General features: G+C 44.1%; 1 protein-coding gene across 8 annotated transcripts in view; it reads right to left on the bottom strand.

Annotated features, from left to right (window-relative positions):
- The window catches only part of WIPF1 (WAS/WASL interacting protein family member 1), a 131,050-nt gene that overhangs the window by 47,231 nt on the left and 61,048 nt on the right, over positions 1-22,771 (bottom strand). For 2 of the 8 annotated variants that reach the window (XM_049616010.1, XM_049616012.1), the window contains exon 2: positions 12,579-12,684. The exons of 3 other annotated variants lie outside the window; for them this stretch is intronic. The gene's annotated coding sequence lies outside the window, so the exon portion shown is untranslated. Of the gene's footprint in view, positions 1-1,363; positions 9,785-12,578; positions 13,389-22,771 lie in introns of those variants that run through there. 3 more of the 8 variants (XM_049616008.1, XM_049616007.1, XM_049616011.1) reach the window with 2 other exon arrangements.

The following is a 22,771-nucleotide window of genomic DNA, read 5'->3' as shown; positions in this document are numbered from 1 at the left end:
GCATAACTTTATGAAGTTAATGGGTAACACTTAAGACCCACAAGCCAAATGAATTGGAAGGACGTGGCTTCCACACTGACTGACCAGCCTTTCCAGCCTCTCACCTCCCTCTCTCACTATCCTGTCTTCTTCTTTCTCTTGCCTTTTCACTTATCTGTCATTCTGTGTACCAAGCTGTTCTACTTTTCTTTTTTCCTTTTTAATTTTTTCTTTATGTTTATTTATTTTTGAAAGACAGAGAGAGACAGAGCACAAGCAGGAGTGGGGTGGAGAGAGAGGGGGACACAGAATCTGAAGCAGGCTCCAGGCTCTGAGCTGTCAGCACAGAGCCGACGTGGGGCTCGAACTCACAAATGGTGAGATCATGACCTGAGCCGAAGCTGGACGCTCAGCCGACTGAGCCACCCAGGCACCCCCTGTTCTACTTTTCTTAATCACAATCTTCCTGAACCTTTTCTCCATTTTACCACTTCTCTATTTTCTACTGCACACATTACTTATACCATTAAATTATTTAAAAGAACCTGTCCTTATTGTCCAACTAAAGTTGTATGGGCCCTCTTAATATTTTCAAGCTTTATTTTATGTTTCTCCATGGGGAAAAAGGAATATGTCAGGTCACTTTTTCATATGTGCCCCACAGGGGGGAAAATGTTTTTTTTATACAAAGTTTCCTTAATCCTGTTCTATAGGTCTCTAGGTACCTTGCTTGAAAATTTTAAATTACAGTATTTTATGACAAAGTGTTAATCATATTAACTGTAAATAGTTATAATGAATGCTACAAAATTTGGTTAGCAGTATTTAAGGTGTTAAATAGAAAGGTTCTAAAGACAGACTGTCTTTTTCCTAAAATACTCCTCTTTGAAATGGTTTAATTTGGGATTTGAACTTAAGTGACATATCTGTAGCAATAGAATGGCAACAGCTTAGTTCCATGGTACTTTCCTTTGAAGTTTCCAATGACTCCCTTTACGTTAAAAGCACCTAACTGCTGCTTGCCAAAGCGATCACTCAAAAGCAGCGTGTGGACAACTGTACCATACACCGAAAGGATATACTTACAGACATCAACCCTTATTTTAAATGGAAAAAAAAAAATTCTTTTAGATTCAGACTTGTCCAGGGGTCAGGAAAAATTCTACTGAAAATCTCGATTATTTTTTGGCACAAAACACAAGTTACAAATTGCCCACAGTCACAATAGTGTTGAAACTAGCATTCTGTGCAACAGGAATCGATTACGTGGTCTTCTACTGAGAAATCAAACTATCCCAACATACTACGGCCCACTAAAAGCCATTTAGTTCTTCCCTCTAGCTGATAAAGGAAATACATTTAGTTTGAATATAATTTTTCTTACCGTTAGAGGATACCGTAGGAAGGCATGATCGGGGACACAGGTAGACAGACAAGCAAGATGTGAGCCCAGAGAGAAAACGGTCCCTGAAAAAGGCATCATCTTCTTACGCAAGTGTGGGGTCGTTTTTAAACAGCCATTTTGGACAAGTTCTGGCCTCTTGTTAAATGTGACATACTGAGTCAGAGGCAGACGTCTTTCTGTGGTTATTCGCTTCCTGTCTGATTAATTTGTTGTTTGTTCCTTCCTCCTTTGCTTCAGAAAAAGAAACTAGATTGGTTTTACTTAAGAAGCAAGCAAGGAAAAAAAAACAACAACCCTAAATTAAAAAATTAAATGTTTCTCTTTCCACAAGGTATAACAAGTCTGTTTGGTACAGTCACAAGAGATCAGGATGTCCATCCAGTTGGCAGGCCAATGTTATTCTGGACACCTGCACAATTATAATTGTTCACAGAGCCTGAGATTCCTTCAGGAAAATGCCGCTTGAAAGTATTACTCTCAAGGACTATATCGTTCGGTATTACTCTCATTGACTGTACCATTTGGTATTAAGGAAAAGAGTCACCCAAGCACTAGAAGCTCTCAGCTACACCAATGATTAGGGTAAGTGATTCTTCCTCATCTACAGAGCATTCAAGTGTGTAGAGAGAAAGTCAGAGATGCAGGTGAAGAGAGCTGGTCAGGTGTATGAAGGCAAATGAGTTCTAAAATGTGATTCTGGTGCCCAAGACAGGATAAATGATACTCAGCTCAAGTCATATGAAGATCCAGAGCTTTCTGTTCAAAAATGTTTTGTTTCTGCCCTTCATACTTAATGGGATAACAATAACTCTCCCGGAAGATGCTTGACGAAAGCAGAGATAATGAGTGCAGAATGAGGAAAGGCAGATTTCTCGTTATTAAAGGTCTCTAAGAAGCGGATAGGCAACGGGCCGCATGTAGAAAATACTATGCCAAAATCTTGAGTTATGTATAAATAATCTGAAAATGCTCATAATTCTTGCTTGATCCATCTGGAAGGTTCAGACTTATATTTGCAACACATAGCATGTAACTCTGAGAAGAAAAACTTTGAAAACAAAAACATATCTGTAGAAAGAATGAAAAACAGAGGCATATTTCAGAAACTAACTTCATTGTAAAATTAGAACTTTGGATCCTGATTCTGCTGGGTTCAGAAGGAAAAGGCATGAAAAGACCACAAGTTGCCTAATATTCCCTTCCCTGTAAAATGACAGGACTGGGTAGACCAGTGGTTCTCAATTCAGGAGGCGGGTGGAAATGTGTGGATTCATTTTTAGTCGGGGGTGAGAAGCAGTGGGTTGGAATGGGGAGCCCTGTGGGATTCTTGGGTAGAGCCCAGAATGTGGAATTTCCTATGATGCTTTGGATGGTCTTACCCAAGATACTGACAGTGCTCCTACTGAGGAGTACTGGGATAGTTGATGTCTAAGGCTCTTTCAGACTCTAAATTCTTTGTGATATGAATCTAGCTGTATGAGTAGAGTTTTATGACACTGGGCCGTGGCAAAATTCCTGGAAGTAGAGCACTCAAGGGTTAGTAATGGAGAGTCCTCCTCTTTGCCTGGAGTCATCTAAAGGCAGGAGTGCATCGGTCTTGCCTAATATAGGATCTAGAGTCCAGGGACATGCAGTATGGGAATAAATACATGCAGGTATGGGGCACCAGACAGAGGTGGAGGCCTGCTGCTGGCATCTCCTTCCCTCTCCACTAACCTCAGGAAAATAGGAAACGTGGTCAGCTACCAAGTAAATGCTTGAGTGAACCTTAGGGAGGTCTAAGTATAGTCTAAGTAGGTCTAAAAAGGGAACATGGGGATTGTGATGATTTCTCTCTGTATTTTCAGAATTATTTTGAAGGTCTCTAAGTAAGGCATCGCAAATACACACACGCACACAGATACACCCACAACTGCTCAGTACACAGGCAGTCCCGTCCATTCCCATCCGTCAGGGATGGTTCAGTTGTTAGGGAGAATCACTTAGAAGGCTTCAGCCCCCAAGACGCACAAGGGAGTAGGTGTCTAGATTTCAGGTCTGTTTTCATCTTTAATGAAAGCTTATAAATACAGTCAACTTTGGACACATTTATGAGGTATCTATTAGGTACCCTAGGACATAAATCAGATAATGTTCCTCCCCTGCTTAAAATCCTGCAGTGGTTTCCCATTTCACCTAGAAAGTCCAGATTCTTTCCCTGGGCCCATAAAACCCCACAATATCTGGCCCTGCCCTAGCCCTCTGACCTCCTCTCAAGTAACAGCCCTTCTTGCTAATTTACCTTCCAGTTCTTTCTGTTCCTTAAACACATTAAGCTCATTTGCATCTTGGGGCCTTACACTTGTAAGCCCTCCTCTCCCCCCTCCTACACTCATCTCCTGGTTCCTTCTCATTCTTCAGTTGTCAGCAAAAATCCTCCTCCTCATGCCCCATCTCTGTGCCTATTTTCTTTTATGCACAGCACATGTCCCCACTTGACATTCTTTTATTTAATGGTTTATGTACTTGTGCGTCCCCACTAGAATTCAAACTCCATGAGGACGGGGACCTTCTTTCCTATGGTCACCTCAGCATCTACAATAGCCTCTGACACTTGGTAGGTGCTCAGTAAATGTGTTGAGTGAAAAAAAAATCAATATCTCCTAAAAATTCTTCCATAATATAACATTCCCTTAAGAGCTTCAGATTGTTTCCTCTCAAATAGTGAGTGAGAAATGCCAAGACGAGACTTGCACCCTCTTCTTGGGAAAGTTCAAGTTAAAAGGGAACTTTCTAGGGTGGCTTGGTCGGTTGAGTGTCCAGCTTTTGACTTCGGCTCAGGTCATGATCCCAGGGTAGTAGGACTGAGCCCTGTGTTGGTCTCCACGTTGGGCGTGGAGCCTGCTTGCGATTCTTTTTCTTTCTCCCTCTGCCCCTCCCCTGCTTGTGCACACAGGCATGCCCACGCATGTGCTCATGCGCTGTCTCTTTCTCTCTGTCTCAAAAAAAAAAAAAAAAAAAAAAAAAAAAGGACATGTAACGGGAACTTTTCCAGAGGAAGGATGCCACAGATCTTCAGCAAAGCCTGTTAGCCCACCAGTGGATGCAGTGCAGGTAGCTTATGTAATTGGGCAGTAGGGAGAGAAAAATGGGCTTAAAAAGTCAAAAGTAAACAATCCGATCAGAAAGGGAGAGGAAGAAATAAGATAAAGGAAATGAGGCCAGAAAAGATCAGGGAGAGGTTGTGTGGTGGACTGGGGAGAGTTCCAGCTGCATCGAGGGCTACAGGAGACTTGAAGGCCACACTGCAATGATGACACACAAGTGTGGGATGTGAAGGTGCTTCCTGCCCTTCCTCCTCAGTGAGCGGTCTCAGATGGGTATCAGCTTCTTGAAAGAAGGAAATTTAAGACCGCATGAGACTGCAGAGATCGAAGTTCTCACTGTCACTTACAGATGAGGAAATGGGGGTCCAGGGAGGCTAAGCGACCTGCTCGTATCACACAGCTGGCAGCAGCAGAGCAGGAGCCACAGCCTGGTCTCCTGCTCTGCAGTCCAGTGTCATTACCACCGTAAGCTTCATTTTAGGTTCTGAAGGAGGATTTCACTTACTTCCTTTCTATAAGCATAAGGAGACAGCAGAAAGAAAAGTTGTAGGGAGAAGGCTGTGGTATGGAGGGAAGAAGGTGAGGGAGGGTATGATTTGTGTTGCTGTCGGGGCCATTATTATAATCCAAGGCCAAAGGTAAATGGATTAAAAATCCACAGCAAAGAAAGACAATCATAGTTCTGGACTTCAAAGAGAATTAAAAAAAATTTTTTTTTTTTTTATGTTTTGTTTTATATTTGAGAGAGAAAGAGATAGAGCGTGAGCAGAGGAGGGGCAGAGAGACGAGACAGAATCTGCGTGCTGTCAGCACACAGCCCCATGCAGGGCTCGAACTCACGAACCACGGGATCATGACCTGAGCTGAAGTGGGACACTGAACCAACCCAGCCACCCAGGCGCCCTGAGAATTTTAAATGTGTATTTCACCCCCATTCAAAACACAGACCAACTGAGCTTAACGGTAGAGTAAAACAAAATCAATAAGCTCTTGAACCAATCAGGTAAAGAATCCTCCATATTAATGTACAGGAAAAAAAAAAAAAACACCACCACAAACAGACAGAAGATTATAAAACAACAGCACAGTTTTTACCAGTCTGGGAAAAGCAGTAAAGGACCACAGCCCACGACCCTCCCGTGGCAACCCCAAATCAACACAGATTGAATCAGGGGAACAGCAACATGTATAAGACATGAGAAGCCTTGTTTGCTTATAATTCTGGTTTTCCAAGTCGTGTTTCCATGACTACCTGTTATAGTATAGTTTTTGCCCTGATAGTAGAAAGATGTTTTAGAATACTGGTTCCTCAATTCTCAAACACCTTCCTCAATAGCAACATGCCCTCCCTTATAGCTTGTTAGGGGGAAAGAGAAACCATGCCAGATTAAACGTGCGCATTTATTGTGTGAGGAAATCTACTTTCAAAATGTTAAAATATGAGAATTACATGATTTAAAACAGCAGAAACAAAGAAATTTGCCTCTTCCCCCAAAATAATGAGTACAGTTACACAGGTTTGATCAAATTTATTTTTTTAAGTTTATTTATTTATTTTGAAAAAGAGAGTGTGTGTGAATGGGGAGGGGCAGAGAAAGAGGGAGAGAGAATCCCAAGCAGGCTCCATGCTGTCAGCGCAGAGCCTGATGCGGGGCTCAAACCCATGAACTGTGAGATCATGGCCTGAGCCAAAATCAAGAATCGGACGCTTAACCACCTGAGCCACTCAGGCACCCCAGAGGTCTGATCATGTAAAAATAATCTCAGAAATACAGGGAAATTAAAAACAAGTTTTGTACCATTCTACACCCTATCAATATAAATTAGTGTAATCTTACTGGGGGCAAATTTGCAATATATTTCCATACGTTTTGGCAGTTTGGCATTCACTCATCCTACTTATACTGATGCCCTTCAATTTTTGTTTGGAGACCCCTCTCTCCCTCACTCTCAGAGCTGTGGGTCTGAGGCGTGTGCTCCCACTGCAGAGACAGGAAGAGCATGTGATTCAGGGTCAGCTAATCAGAGCCTTGCATTCAGTTGGCCCCACATGCTTTTTTAGTGACGACCAGTGAACTCATTAAAACCAAGGGAGCTTGTGGTCTGAGGCGAGGCCATTTCGGCTGGATGGGCTGGAGTTGGATCTGTGAGGATACGGGGGCTGGAACAGCCACACTCATCCTTTGACGACATGAGGTCTGAAAGTGAAACCAACGAGTGGGGAACTGGGGGTGGGGGAAAATCAGCTACTGATCCTGTTGGTTGAATACATCTGTACCACAGGTTAGCCCTGTTTCTGGGCTTTTATTTTATACTAACAAACAAATTCTCTATTTTGTTTGAGATAGGACAGTCAGGTTTTCTATCACTGGCAATACAAACACTCTTGGGATGTGGAAATCGGTACTAGAAGCGAGTGTTGCATGTGGCTAACCCTAAAATGCGCGGGTACCGATTTAAGGTCAGGTGCAGGCTAGTGCAGGCTCTCCTGGGCTAGTTGGCGTCCTTGTTATGTGATGGCAAACACCACCACTGCCACCTGTTGAATCCTTGGCCTAATACGTCCATGAGCCTACTGATGGTGCACCACTAGAGGATCTGGAGGAAACATGTGGAATGTTGGCATGTGTGGGCTGTTTCTTGCAGTCTTCAGTAAGAACCACAGAAGAGAGATAATTTAGGCTGAAGCTTACTGAAGGCACAGAGAGGCAAAAAATACAACTCTCTGTTAGAGGCCTTTTTTTTGCCTGTGATCTGTAACGAAGATGGTTGAGGGTCAAATAATCTGGAACCTTGTGGTTTGGAAAACTCAAAATGTCTATGCTATGCTAACATTGGATAAAGTAGGGTCGAAAGGTAAGAACCCTATCAAGAAATACATCTGGAACACAGAAGCCCGATACCCCAGTGTCCCTCCAAAGACATTCTGTTAGGTCCTCTCATCTGAACATATGGCCAGTTACTTTCTTTGTGATACACTGGGATCCATTTCAAGAGCGAGGAGTAAATTATGAATGGTTCTACCAGCTCAGGCCATTGTTTCAAATTGTACCTAATCAGAGACTAAGATTGAGGCCACAAAGTTGGAGAGTGGAGGATGGTTCATTTGGTGGGAGACAGAAGTGCCCAGACTTGGTCCCACATTTAAAGACTATGACTTGTGGCCCCTGGGTGGCTTAGTTAGTTAAGTGTCCCACTCTTGATTCCAGCTCAGGTCATGATCTCCTGGTTGTGAAATCGAGCCCTGGGTTGGGCTCCGTGCTGAGCCTGCTGGGGATTCTCTCTCTCCTTCTCTGTGCCCTTCCCTAGCTTGTGTATGCACATGTGAGCATTTTCTCTCTCTCAAAATAAATAAGTAAATAAATACTAAAAACAAAAATGAAAACAAAGACTATGACTCAACACAATCTTGAGTTTTGGTTACATGGAGTTCAGGGATTGGAGACACCTACCAAATTTTTAAGGGCACTACACTAGAGGATAAAGTCCAAAACTAGTTAAAAACAGATTATGATTGGGGTACCTGGGTGGCTCAGTCAGCTGAGCAACCAACTCTTGATTTCAGCACAGGTCATGATCTCACAGTTTCATGAGTTTGAGCAGGGAGGAGCCTGCTTGAGATTCTCCCTCTCTCCACCCCTCCCCTGCTCTCACTTTCTCTCTCTCTCAAAATAAATAAATAAATTTAAAAACAAAAAAACATATTATGATTGCTCAAACCCTAAGGCAATCCCTAGATTCCTGATGACAATAGGTGGGTTGAGGAATAGGGGGAGGCCTGCTCTTTGAGATGGCTCTGGAAGACGGCAGAAACGGAAGATCCTCGCAGAGAGCAGAAGCAGGGTAAGCCACTGGCTGGCCAAAGTTCTCATCCCACTGACAGCATGGGGAGAACTTGCCTGGTGGGTTATAAAATATTCTAGAGACTGGCAACTGATGTCTCATTCTCTCCTTGCCCAAATGGGAATTTAACCACAAGATTCCTCTACTGTTCTCCCCGCCGCCATTGTACGCTGGGTATCACACCATATTGGAGCCGTACAGGCAATTCTATATTTTCTACCAACTACGTTATAAAGAGTTTAAAATGGGAAATTATAATAATATATTTAGGGGTGCCTGGGTGGCTCAGTAGGTTGAGTGTCCGACTTGGGCTCAGGTGATGATCTCGCTGCTCCTGAGTTTGAGCCCCACGTCAGGCTCTGATGACAGCTCAGAGTCTGGAACCTGCTTTGGATTCTGTGTCTCCCTCTCTTTCTGCCCTTCCCCCTCTTGTGCTCGGTCTCTCTCTCTCTCTCTCTCTCTCTCAAAAAATAAATAAACATTAAAAAAATAGTAATTTACTTAACACACTATTTCAAAAATATCATTATAACATGTCCTCATAATAAAAAGTATTAACTAGGCATTTTGCATTCTTTTCTTTGACTAAGTCTTCAAAAATATATATTTTACACTGGCAACATTTCAGATGCTCAAGAGCCACTACCATACTGGACAACACAGCTCTAGATGGTGCAGCCTGGTGGGAAGGAGCCCCTATTTTACTCCTCCTTTTCCTCGGTAGGATACACTGATGACACTTTCACACATAATCAAAGTCAGTCCTGGGGAAGTCTCGGGGCTGCCCAGACACAGCCCCGGGCTCTAGATTCAGGGCTAACAAGAGTTTGTCCTGCTTGGAGCCATCTCTTAAAACTTCTCGGGCTTGTGGCCAGAAGAATTAAAGACCCCAGTTGGCTTCTTCCTAGACTCTTAGCGCTGACAATCCTAGCACAGGACTTGAATCCTCAGCCAAGATATACTGCATATGATACCTTCAAAGTGGGGGCTCAGAAAAGATCCACAGACTCAAAAGCCTCCGTGGCTTTCCACTGTTCACCAGGTAAAATCTAGAGTCCCTGAAGTGACTAGCAAGGCCCACGGGGACCTGACACTCGCCCACTGATCTGCTTCCTGGACCACTGCTCCACCCCGTCCCCCATCCCTTGTCCTAGGGCATTTAGGACCATTTTCTCCTGGTTTTGTGGCTTGCTCCCCTCACCTGTTCACATTCTGTGTTGCCTGTGCATGGTCTGCTTTTCCAACTAGAGAAGGAGCCCATGGAGCATAGTGTTTGCCTTGTTCACTGCTGTCCCCCCAGCTGCTTTAGATCACTATCTGGCATATCACCGGGGCTTGAAAAATAGTTGTAAATGGATTTTAAAAGCGTCCAACTCCAGGGGCACCTGGGTGCCTCAGTCAGTTGACCGTCAGACTTCGGCTCAGATCATGAGCCCCACATTGGACTTGCTGTTGCCAGTGTGGAGCCTGCTTTGGATCCTCTGTCTGCCCCCCACCCGCCCACCCCAGCCTCTGCTTTCTCTGTCCCTCCCCTGCTCGAGCGTTCTGTCTCAAAAATAAATTTTAAAACATTAAAAAAAAATTAGGGGAGCCTGGGTGGCTCAGTCAGTTAAGTGTTCAACTTCGGCTCAGGTCATGATCTCAGGGTTCATGAGTTCAAGCCCCTCGTCGGACTCTGTGCTGACAGGTCAGAGCCTGGAGCCTGCTTCGGATTCTGTGTCTCCCTCTCTCTCTGCCCCTTCCCCGCTCACGTGCACTCTCTCTCTCAAAAATAAATACATATTAAAAATACATTTTAATAAATAGATAAAAACATTAAAAAATTAAATAAAAGTGTCCAAGTCCAAGTTTAGTTTCATCCCTCATTGAACCTAAGGTTGGGGTTAGGCTGCCACAGGTTTGGGTGTAGGTCGGGAAGCACCAGGGTGGGGTAGGTTTGTGCTGGATTTGTTCCTCCCAAAGGTCCTGGGAAGGCTCTTACTTCTCCTGTCACGTGGTGACACAGGACAGACATTTACAAAGACAACGTGGGGACCTGCCAACACATGTAACAGCTCTTTCTCAAGCAGGGCTATTTGCCAGTGTCAGGGATATGACAGAGCCTCTTACTTAAGTTAAAAAATGGCGAGGTGACTCCCTTGGTAAGAAGAAAAGGAGAACCACATCCGGAGTGGGAAGAAAGAGACCCAGCACCATCCAGAAAGAACATTCCCATAATGGTTTCATATATTCATACTCAACCAATCAGTATTTTATCCCCAAAGACCAGCTGTCCAGTACATTAGGTTCTGAGGACAAAACGGAAGGCCCTGTTTCTCTACACTGACAGTTTGACGTTTTTATTCTTTAATTTTTTTAAATGTTTATTTATTGGGGGGGGGGAGGGAACGGCAGAGAGAGAGAGAGAGGGAGACACAGAATCTGAGACAGGCTCCAGGCTCTGAGCCATCAGCACAGACCCCGAATGTGGGGCTTGAACTAGGAACGGCGAGATCAAGACCTAGGCCAAAGTTGGACACCCAACCGAGTCACCCAGGCGCCCCCAGTTTGACAGTTTTATACTCAGCAAATAACAACAACAAATGCTGAAATTGGAACATCACTGATTTTATGTCTTTGACGGACAAATGCTTTTTATGTGTGGAAAGACCATTCAGGTTTCTTTTGAAAGCACTGTCTCGTCTTAGGTAATTTAATTAAGATGCAAAAATTTCCCAGTTGGTCACCAACATCCAATACAAGTGGCCCCCAAGGGGAAAACCCATGTGAAATATAGAGAGAAGTTTCTTTCAACCCAAGGGGAAAACTAGTGGAAAGCCCCATTTTCACATCCTGCTGTGTATCCACTTGTATACACAATAGGGAGAATCTACTGCCATATGGATAGCCCTGGGTTCCTTTTGGTTGCTAATCATTAAGCATAAAGCCCAGGCTGGGGCCTTTACGATTATTTCTGGGGTGGGACAATAGCCATATTGTTCCTCATTCAGACTTCTCTAGATGGTTACCCAGTGTCTAGCTGAAGGACAGAAACCACGGGGACAGGAGAGCCTTCCACGGGGTACTCGGGAAACAAGAGCCTATGTAACTCTGCACCTTTGGGCCTGACGTCACCCATCTGAACACTGCAGGAAGTGCTCCATGACCCAAGACTTCCCCTGGGACCCCTGACTGCACAGAAGCCAGGCCTGGCTGGTGCAGCTGTTACCTGGAAAAGGCACGCCCAACCACTCTGCATGTGGTCAGGAAATGGAGGCATTTGTGGGTGTCAAAATAGTGGGGGGCCTTTGGGGACTTCACACCTGGGGACCGGAGACGCTAGACAATTTGCAGTGTCCCCGACTGTCCCACTCAGTGAAGAATTGTCCCATACGATTTTCAAAGGTCCTCTTAGAGACTGATGTAGGAAAGAAAGTGTTTCTAGTGATCTGATCCCAGACCTTGGCTCCATGTTAAATATAAACTCAAAGTAATTATGGCACTGTTGTATTAGCCCCTGAATGTTCCAGTAACACAACCATCCTATAAATGAAATACTATGTTTTGCTCAGTTTTACTAACAGGTCTTCACCCCTCTTGGCAGATCACGTGCCCAAAGGCATTGCCCCTGGAGGTACGTAGTTCTCTAGCCCTTATCCAAGTTAGTGTGAAGGTGCAGTTGCCCACTGATGGTGGTTACAGGTGGAGATGTAAGCACCCAACCAATTACTTCATTTTGTTTGCTAATGAGTTGTATCCGATCCCTTACAAATTGAAGTTATTTAATAATAAATTATGTTCCTTTTATTTCTCTCTCCTTTTTAAATAAAGTTTATGTATTTTGAAAGAGAAAGGAGAGAAAGAGAGAGAGAGAGAGGAGAGAACGAGTGGGGGAGGGGCAGAGAGAGAATCCCAAACTGACTGCGGCACCAGCATGAAGCCCCGCTCGGGGCCTGAACTCACAAACCGTGAGATGACAACTGAGCTGCAGTTGAGAGTCAGACGCTTCACTGACTAAGCCACCCAGGCGCCCCTAGTTCTCGTTTTAATTGCAGGTAAAGATAATATAGATTTTGGAGGAAATTATCTGTCAGGTCAGATTATTTCACTGATGCAGTTTCACTGAAGGTCGTGAAGTCGGCACTGGAAAATAGTGGAGTGGGTGCAGAGTCAGACAAGGCTGAGGGCCACTGTTCCTGGGCTTATAGTCAGGGATGCAGTTTGATGGTTCTGCTCATCTAGCCCAGGAGGGAGAGAAAGGGGCCACGGGGACCACAGCCGCTCACCTACAGTCCAGGGAGGGAATTGTGCACTTATTTCCAAACAGGTCACAGACGCACGGTGCTTCCTTCTCCTGTTTCTTAGCTGACTCTGCTTCTCTCAGTGGCTTGGCTGAAACAGAATTTATTCTACTTCAGTGACCCCAGATTCCCGGGGGGATTCTGCTACTCCAAGAACTTTCTGCCTCCCATTTGGCTGCTCTGGATTCTCCAAATGCCTGGGAAAACAGACTGTTGGGAAAACACGTCCAGGTTGTCTCTGGTGGGATGGCTACCCTACCAGGACATGGGAAAGACAATGGAAAGTGATTCCTATGGGACCAAGTGCATGCACGTAGTTCTCTCAACTCCAAATATGGGTGCAGGGGCCATAGGATCAGGAAAGAGCATGATCGCAAGGGGTGTGTGCGTGCACACGTTTTGCTTTTGTTTTGTTTCGTTCCCTTTGCTCAGTGCTGACCACATGACTCCTTCTCCTGCCTCATGGAACTGCTTAACTCAGCCTTGGACCATTTTATTCTGCTTCAGGACCATTCTGACAGTATGATTGATCAGTTGGCAGTTTATGTAAAAAGCAACTCCACAACTACATTTAAATATCGACTAGTGCACCTGAAACGGTTACAAGATTGCACGTCAATTATTTTTCAATGAAAGAAAAAACAAGATAAATAAGTAATGACTAGTTTGGGAATAACAAACCACAAAGATTTGAGGTATAAGAACTACATGTGGTTTATATTTTTGTAGGACACCCTCAGGAAGATAAATGGGCGGAGTTAAAAAAGAAAAAAAATATCTCCATGGCCTCTCCCTGCCTCAATAAAATAAAACAAACAAACAGCCACCCCCCCCCCCCCCCCCCCCACCCCCCCCCCCCCCGAGCCCCGGCCGCTTGTTACTCTTGGCTCCTAGGAGGCAGTTGTGTTTTAGGCAAGGCAAATAAGTAGCTGCCTGGGGACTGTGGCTAAGGTCAAGAACAGCCTGCTAGCATAACCTCCACTTCTGCCAACAGCCCCTGCCAGGCTGAGCGCGGCCCCTCTCCAGCCCTGGGGCTGTCTTCCTTCAGATTAGCTTCTCCAACTTGACCCTGTGCCATCACCGCCTTTTCTACCCTTGACCTGGCCCCACACGCAACATCTCAGCCAGTCTTCTCAGCCAAAAAGAGACACGAAACAGGGAATTGCTTTCTAGAAATAAAAAATATTTTCTATGATCCTTTTATCTGCTTACACTACGTGTGTGTCCCTGCCTGCATGGCTACCTGGTGAGCAGGGCCATCGCTAGGGCTCCGATGCACAGCAGTCATCCAACAGAGACCTTCTACCCATCACGTGACAAGGGCTGCCGGTGACACGAGAGCGATCAAACAGACAAAGCTCTCCACACACGTGGAGTTCACATTCGTATCTGAGCTGATGACACGGTGGAAGGAAAACGAATTTATCCCCTGAATCGTGCAGCCCAGGTGTTCGTTTCAGCCCGGCTCACCTTACACAGAGTAGCCTCACGAAGCTGACCTCCTGAAGGAGGCCTAATTCTGGCCCACTTCAATTTAAGTGCACAGCGCTCTGAAGTCCTTAGGTGGGGGTAGGCATTTTGGTTTGAGAACCATTCCCATACAATCATACTTGAGGGCATCCTGCCTGGCCAGCCCACGAACGTCTACTTAATTCATAGCGTGACTAACCAGACTTCATTTCCAAGTCTTCAAAGGAAAGGCCTCAGAGATGATGGAGGGATGCACTCTGGTGCACTCCGGCCTCAGCCTCTACCCCCTGCCACTAGGCTGCCCTGCAGTTTCCCCACTCAGGACCCTGAGTGGCTTCTGTCCCTTCCCCACGATAAGATGATCTCACCAACATGGAAGGAAGAAACATGTTGTTTTGAAAGAAAGAGGAGCTGTTCACCCAAATGACGTTGAATTAGTGGGTGTTTTGTTGAGACAAAAGAATACAGAGGCACCTGCATGGCTCAGTTGATTGATGTCGGGTCATGATCTCAGGGTTGTGGGATTGAGCCTAGAGTGGAGCCTGCTTGAGACTGACTCTCTCTCTCTCTCTCTCTCTCTCTCTCTCTCTGCTCCTCCCCCCCATCATTCTTTCTCTCAAATTAAAAAAAAAAGAAAAAATATATAGGGCTGTAGTGAGATCCTATGGCAGAATCACACTGTCTGGGGGTAATTTCCTTAAGTTTCTCTTACCTTTTATAGTTTCCTTCCTTCACTTAATATATCTTTTTCCTTATTAAAAATTCATACATGGAAATGTTTAGAAAATATAAATAAATTTTTAAATGACCCATAGTACTCAAAGAAACCAGTTAACATTTTGGAATTTGCTTCCAGTCTTTTTTTCCTCTGTGTGTGTGTGTGTGTGTGTGTGTGTGTGTCTAAAATGGGATCATACTGGGGTGCCTCAGTGGCTCAATCGGTCGAATATCTGACCCTTGATTTCAGCTCAGGTCATGATCTCAGGCTCATGGGATTGAGCTCCAGATTGGGCTCCATACTGAGCATGAGCCTATTTGAGATTCTCGCTCTCTCTCTCTCTCTCTCCCTCAGCTCCTCTCTCCCACTCACATTCTCTCTCTCTCTCAAATAAAAAAAATAATAAAATGGGATCCTACTGTATATATGTAGTTTTATATCCTCTTTTCACATTTGCTCATATTATTAAATATTCTCCTAATGCAATTTTAATAGTTGAATATTTCATTTTATGTGTGGTCTATTACCTGTGTAGCTAATTTTCATTGTTAAACATTTAAATTGCATCCAATTTTGCTGTTACAAATCCTACCAGGTTAACAGACTAAATATTTGTAGTCATTTCAGATTATTTTCTCAGGATACATGTGTTACAGTACAATTACTGGAATGGAAGATACAAAGGTTTCTCTTTTAATGATCTTGATACATATTGTTAAACTGTTTTCTCACAGCGGTAGCATTTCTTCTCCCATTAGTACCTACTTCATTTCTTTTCTTAAAAAAATTTTTTTTATGTTTTTATTTTATTTTTGAGAGACAGAGAGAGAGAGAGAGAGAGAGAGCGCACAAGCAGGGAAGGGCCAGAGAGACAGGGAGACCGAGAATCCGAAACAGGCTCCAGGCTCTGAGCTGTCAGCCCAGAGCCCAAAGCGGGGCTCAAACCCACAAACCATGAGATCATGACCTGAGCTGAAGTCAGATGCTTAACCCACTGAGCCACCCAGGCACCCCCCTGGGTGCCTTCATTTCTTTTCAACATGTTCTATTATTAGCACTTGTAAAAATCTTTACCAATTTGATAGATGAAAATTATATGTATGGACAGTTTTGATTTTCATTTCTTTTATTAGTGAGGCTGGCAGTGTTTCATATATTTCTTGTCTTCTCCATTATTAGCATATATTCCTCCATTAATTGTCTGTTATCCGGATTTTTTAATCACAAGGTTTTATTCTTTTCCTTATTTCTTCCATTTTTGAACCTAAAGATTACTTAAAAGTTCCATGACTTTCCATAGACAAAATAAAATGTTCTAACCTTTGAAGGACTGGATGGGTAAACAGTGACCCTTTCTGTACACCAATAAAGCAAATTTCATAAATTAAGGACGGCCTCTATTGCCGACAGATACACGCTTTCGTAAGAATTTTCTGAGATGGCGACAGTGGCTAATTTTGTGTGGCCTGTGAGAATTTTCACCATTTCCAGAAATGTCTCCGTCTTAAGTCGGGAGGAGGGTACAGGAAGTCCGGGCCCATCTCACTGTGACACATCTACCTCAAAGGCAGAAGTAGGAATGCTTGCTTATTGTTACACACATGCATCCGTGTGCGAAGCTCTAAAGTCCGAGTACAGAAAACAGTCATGACCCTGAGTCACCTCATTCCATCTTCACAAGACAAAAGTTCCCAGGAACTAAGGAGCGATGTGGGCTGACCCAATGAGTCTCCAAAGCTTCCTTTATCTTCACTGTCTTCACCAGCCATTAAACAAATATTTCGGAAGAAGTCAAATCTAATTTAGAGGGACGCCTGGGTGGCTCAGTAGGTTAAGCGTCTGACTCTCGGTTTCGGCTCAGGTCATGGTCTCTCGGTTCATGGGCTTGGGCCCCGCATCAGGCTCTGCACTGATGATGTGGAGCCTGCTTGTGATTCTCTCCCTCCCTCTCTCTCTGCCCCTCCCCTGCTTGCTTGCATTCTCTCTCTCTTTCTCAAAATAAATAAACACTTAGAAATCTAATTCAGAATTTTTTTCTTTAATGATTAAAAACTTGGTGACCAAAACCACTTCTGAGCATAGATCATTCAAAGTAACCACACTTCGGTACCTGATGATTCACCCGAGGACCTGGGCTGGCATGCCATCCTCTGGCCTCCTTTCCACTGGGTCTTCCCAAGTCAAAGGCTCTTGCCCATTTCCTACAGTTCCCTCTCCCTCTCCTTGCCAATTTCCTACAGTTCCACTCAGAAGGTGTTTGATGCACCTAAGTGAGAAAGGCAGCCACTCTGGGGGAAAGTGCCTGGAGCATACTCAACACTCAACAGTGTCAGCTATCATGACTATTACTAAGTGAGCTAAGTGTCTCCATGGTTCGTGCTGCTTCATAAAGGAGGAAACAGAGCAGGAAAAGTGGCTCTTTCTGTTCACAGAGGGATAATTCAATGCAATGTGAGAATGAAGAATTTACCCTATTTGACAGTTGAGAAAAGTTGGGTACCAGTAATTCCAGTAACTCTGTTTTATATCATTCTACAGCTAGGTTTCAAATCCCCTCAGGACCATTTCAAAAAGCTGGTGTTGATCCACCTGATTTGTGCCGGTCCCATTCTCATTCACCAGTGCTGCCGCATTTTTGTGCATTTCCAAACATCGCTAGATTCAAGGAACACAAATTCAGAAAAAAAATGCCCCAGCAACTTCCTAAAAATACTGTTTCTCCTAAAATTTAAAGAGAAATAGGGATTAGTAAATAGATTTTATGCTCACTGCTTTGTTTTCATTCACCCGGATGGGCTCATTGCCTCTCAGTAGGCTTGTCGCCATCCCTCCCAGGAGGAGGATAGGAAGCCACTAGTCTCAAAACCCTCCAAGGCAGAGAACAGGACTTCTCTTCTAGGGCACTAAGAAGATGCCCCAAAGCCCTTTGGGGGTGGTCTCACCCACCTGGGGAGTAGACAACAGCGCTGATTTTCCAGGCTGCTTTATTCTCGCGGTTAAGGAGCAAACAGAGAGAGCAGCAATGGTCTGAGAATGTTTTCGGAGCAGGTGCATAGTGAACTGAAAGAAAACAGGCTTTGAGGCAAGGTCTGATTTCTCTCTGAGCAAGTGAGAAAACAAAACCACAATACCTATCATTATGCCCAAGTTCGGTCACCACAAGATGAGGATGGCACTGTGACGCGAAAGACAGCCGTGCCGAGAGTCAACTGAAGCTGCAGCAGAACTGAACACCACACCGAACGTGCTCTGAGTATCCAGCTCTCGTCGGCAGGGAGCTCACGGAGAACCAATATGAAAGATGACCGGTGTGAAAGTTCATTTTCCAAAGTACAATGGCTTCTGTACACACACCTTTCTACTCCTCTGAAACTCCTTCCTGCCTCGTACAAAATCCTCTGTGGAGGCCCATTTTTAGCATTCTTCCCTAGCAGTGTCCGCTGAATTCCCTTCAACCTCTAACTGCACACCGCCGAGATAAGGGTTCCTTCTTTGGCTTTGTTCCCCCCTCATATCTTGAAAATATAGATGAGCTTCTAAATAATACTGAGAGATACAAAAAGATGAAGCATCTCAAAATCTTTACAGGCATAAGCAACACACAAAAGGTTAAGCAATGGAGAACAAGAGCAGTACACGTTCTACTCTGGAGTCGTTAAAGATTACTGTTGGTGACGTGTATATCCTCAGTTTCAAAAATGCCGACTTGAAGGGGTACCTGGCTGGCTCGGTCGGTGGAGCACGCATCTCTTGATCCTGGGGTTGTGTGTTTGAGCCCCAATTTGGGTATAGACGTTACTTAACAATAAAATCTTGAGGGGCTCCTGGGTGGCTCAGTTGGTTGTGCGTCTGACTTTGGCTCAGGTCATGACCTCGTGCTTCGTGAGTTCAAGCCCCGTGTCGGGCTCTGTGCTGACAGTTCAGAGCCTGGAGCCTGTTTCAGATTCTGTGTCTCCCTCTCTCTCTGACCCTCCCCTGCTCGTGCTTTCTCTCTCTTTCTCTCTCTCTCTCAAAAATAAATAAACATTGGAGTGCCTGGGTGGCTCAGTCGGTTGAGTGTCCGACTTTGGCTCAGGATCTCACAGTTCAGTTCGTAAGTTCGAGCCCCACTTCGGGTTCTGTGCTGACAGCTCAGAGCCTGGAACCTGCTTCAGATTCTGTGTCTCCCTCTCTCTCTGCCCCTAACCTACTCTCATTCTGTCTCTGTCTCTCTCAAAAATAAATAAACGTTAAAAAAATTAAAAATAAAAATACAATCTTGCAAATTTTTTTTTACTTAAAATGCAGCTTTTAAAAAAGATTTAAATTATAACATGACTGTATTGTACACAACGTTACTCAGGAAAGTAACCGGTACACATTACCGCGCTGCTAGAATTTTGGGTTTTTACAAAAATAAAGTCCATGAAAGGACTAGGTCACCTCAGAAATTATTTTCCTTAAGTGTAACTCTTCCCACCCCTGCTACTCCCCACAAAAGCACTCTTAAAAATATAAGTTCAGAATTTAATAAAAGTGAAATCAGTTTTGTAATGCATAAGTCTGGGAATATTAAAAATCACTATGAACTTAACAAAGTTAGATATTTTAATTGTTTAAATGTTTACTTAATTTTGAGAGACAGCGAGAGACACGGAGTATAAGCATGGGAGGGGCAGAGAGAGAGAGAGAGAGAGAGAGGGACACATAGAATCCAAAGCAGGCTCCAGGCTCCGAGCTGTCAGCACAGAGCCTGATGCGGGGCTCAAACTCATGAATGGTGAGATTATGACCTGAGCTGAAGTCAGACACCTAACTGACTGAGCCACCCAGGCGCCCCAATAAGATTATATATTTTAAATCTCTCATTCTATTTTCCTTAACATAAATACAAAAGTAAAGTACTTAAAGGTTTAGGATTTACTCTTGAGATACTATAAACTATTATCTTCATGATAAAAGAAACTTATGAATCTATGGAAAAGGGAATAATATTTATAAAACATATTAGTAAAAGCACTGTATACGTTTGTGTATTGACATTCAAAGGTCGTTCATTAATAAAAATATTTAAAGTATAATAAAAGGAAAGTTAAGAGTGGTTTTACTGAAACTTGCATTTTCCAAAAGGTATCATCTGAAAGTACCAAAGATTAAGTAGAAATCCACATTCAAAAAAGAGTTCCATGGAATTCTCAGAAAGAGAGAGTCGCAAAGGGTCATCTGAGGACATTATTTTAGCCTAAACTTTGAGAATCATTCAAACGGGGGAGCCAGTGCCCGATATTGACAAAGTGCAGTTTCTGGCTGGCAAGCTCAGATGCCAGCCCACCACCCTATCTGCCAAGATGAGTGGATGAGAAGTCATTTCATGAAGTCATGCACAAACATGAAATGCACTCTAAAGGTCTGCGGCCATCCCTCCATCATTGCTTTGCTTGCTTAGGCTGCTGGCCAGCAGGGATAGCTCCCTCTGCAAAACTGTTTCAAAGTAATGACCTGGAGGAAGTGGTGTGCTGATACTATGAAAAAAAAAATCCCTCAAACACAAAGATAGTTCAAAAAGCATCTGTATATGGCTCAGAGGAAACAAACAGCTCAGCTAATTTCAACTCAAAAGAAACATGAGAGACCAGTTTACCTTGGCTGTAGCTACACACACACACCGGAAAACTGAAGGGTGGCGATTATCTAGTGATTCTGTTTTGTGCCAAAGGGGATGAAAGGGCAGGGTTATCCATCCTGGGGTCAGGATGGAATAACAGAATATATCCCGCCCCACAATGCTTCAGACACAGAATGACGTGTATATAAGAGGACTTCTTCACACTGTTCTCTCCTTGAGACAGGGAGGGGCGCCCTGGACCTTGGCCGGAATGGTAAGTCTGATGTTCCTTCCTGAAGCCACTGGGAGATCAGAAGCTAATTCTGAGCCTCTCACACATGGTCTCTCCATCACAGGAGGCTTTCCATGGGTTTTCCTTCCACAGTGTGTCTTTACAGAGCTAAGAGAGGAGCAGGGCATCTAAAACAGTTGTTTCCTGTGTACATCGTGGGCTGAAATCCATCTACAATCTTTAAAAGATGACCAATACTGAATTTTCAACTCCCGGGCATTTAACAATACTCTTCAAATGAAGTGAACACATCATCGACAAAGATCACATTCTGTTTGGTTTTAAAAACCACTTGGAGCTTTCTGTAAAAACAGCTACTTTTCTGAAAGAATAGGCAATGGTTGCTACCAAAATCTTAAAATGATCCTTATTTTATTTTCAAATAACCTTATTTGAGAAGGTCACTAGAGGTAGGTATCAGCAGAAGGCTAAAACTGTTTTCTCAGTCCTGTTTTGTACTGCTATTTTGACATCTTTGTTGCTAATTGGGTCAGGATGCCCAAAAGCCCTTTGGTTTTGATCACTCGAGGAAATGCACCTCACAGCAGAAGACCTAGTTATTTTATTTGATTTCCAGTTTTGTGAAGGGAAGACAGGAAAGAGTGACGACCTTTAGTATCAGAAGTGTGTGTTGTTGACTTTCAGTTGGGTAGTGAGATTTTCAGTTCAAAACATTCAGTACCCAGATCACATGTGGTGACAATTAAAATGTTTTAAATGATGCTTTTCCTTCTTCCAGTGCTGGCCATAATATTCAAGCTGGGCACAGGAAGCAGAGATTTTGTCTCAGCTCAGTAGCCGACTTACAAGGGCAGCTCCAAGCTCTGCAGTTTTTGCCATTTGTCTTTCTAGGTGGTGCACCAGTCAGCAATCCTCTGCAGCTCATAAAACCCAACATAACCTTTTGGGATGCTCTGGAAAAAACACACTGGGTAATAAGGGATAGAATGCTTTCTGTTCAGTGTTTCCAGTGCTATTTTCTGGCCCAAAGAAATACCAAATCATAGGCATCTACAAAAAAGAGAGGTGGCCCAGAAATGATCTTGCATAGTCTGTGAGTGCGGACTAACCCCCCATCCCCACCCAAAGGTTCATCTACCTGTGTCCTGCTGTGTGTTTCACGCAGAGCTACACAGGCATTGGAGCAAACAGCCATTTCTACCAGGCTTGACTCAACTCAACTTCTAGGGTGGTCTTAAAGTGAAAATAAAAGTGCCCAGAATGATCCTTAGCACACAGTAATGGCACAATAAATGTTAACTATTATTAGTATTGTTCCAGGAAATGAAATGGCATTGTCCTGATCACCTTGAGGATGCGAGGAGGGGTGAAAAGATGCAGATCCATGGCAGTGACAGCGAGACGAGTATGGTCTAGGAGAACGTGAAACTTGGACATTAATGTCCTCCCTGTGAGCTTTCCCCAAAGGTATCCTTTAGCTATGGAGCTAATCACAAGGCCCATCGGCATTTCCATGTGTAGTTTACACACCACACTGTGGTTTCTTGGCCGGTCCGTGGCACAAAGGGAATTGAGTAAGGCAGCACGACGTAGACAAGCTGCAATGTGAACGCCACAGAGGTGGGAAGGTCATGGCCCACAAAGGCAGAGATTCGGTGAAGGCCTCTGAGGTTTCACCTCATCTCCACAGTTCTTAGTCACACAATTTCCTTTATGGATCTGAACAGTAACAAACGGGCCTTAGAAAACGAATCAGTGTGCCAGGTGGAAAATGCCAAAAGTCATCTTGTCTCTCCAAAGGGTTAAGCTGCTTTTCCGTTTTGTTTTTCTACCCTTTCTTTATCCTTCAAGCCCTCTTTGCTGAATAATTTAAAATTCACGGTTACAAGGGCTTCCTTTGTGCCCACATTCCCCTGCTGAGATCAGAGGCAGCTGACCCCACCCCAGTCAAGGCCAACTGGATGAGGGCAGGACCCCAGCCCAAGTCTTCCTGCTGGAGAGCATGCTGTGAGATGGCCGGGTGTGAAAAAGCCTGCTCTGCTCGAACAAGGCAGTCTGTTTCCTCCTCGTCTCAGAAGTATGAACTGGGAATCATGGGGACAGGTAGGCAGTCAGTCATACCAGAGAAATGAGAGGAGACAGGAATAGCCAGT

The sequence above is a fragment of the Panthera uncia genome (assembly GCF_023721935.1).
Source record: "Panthera uncia isolate 11264 chromosome C1 unlocalized genomic scaffold, Puncia_PCG_1.0 HiC_scaffold_3, whole genome shotgun sequence".
Lineage (NCBI taxonomy): Eukaryota > Metazoa > Chordata > Mammalia > Carnivora > Felidae > Panthera > Panthera uncia.
Note: the sequence above shows the minus strand (reverse complement) of the source record. Positions and strands in the feature narration are given on the sequence as shown.